At 18.3% G+C, this 262-nt stretch overlaps 2 protein-coding genes across 5 annotated transcripts in view; both read left to right on the forward strand.

Moving 5' to 3' along the window:
• Positions 1-262, forward strand: part of gps2 (G protein pathway suppressor 2) — an 831,114-nt gene that overhangs the window by 803,083 nt on the left and 27,769 nt on the right. The window lies entirely within an intron of this gene.
• Positions 1-262, forward strand: part of LOC119409329 (CTD nuclear envelope phosphatase 1A) — a 23,297-nt gene that overhangs the window by 20,428 nt on the left and 2,607 nt on the right. The window lies entirely within an intron of this gene.

Consider the following 262-nt stretch of genomic DNA (forward strand, 5'->3'; position numbering starts at 1 on the left):
AAGGCTCATTTAAAAGGTTTATTAAGGTTTATAAAGGCTTATTTAAATGTTTATTAAGGTTTATTTAAAAGGTTTATTTTAATGTTTTAAGGTTTATAAAGGTTTTATTCACAAGGTTTATTAAGGTGTATAAATGTTTAAAAGTTTTATTAAGGTTTATAAATGTTTATTTAAAAAATTATTTAAAAGGTTTATAAAGGTTTATTAAGGTTTATAAAGGTTTATTAAGGTTTATAAAGGCTTATTTAAAAGGTTTATTAAT

This window comes from Nematolebias whitei, chromosome 1, assembly GCF_014905685.2.
Source record: "Nematolebias whitei isolate Nwh7 chromosome 1, NemWhi1, whole genome shotgun sequence".
Taxonomy (NCBI): Eukaryota; Metazoa; Chordata; class Actinopteri; order Cyprinodontiformes; family Rivulidae; genus Nematolebias; species Nematolebias whitei.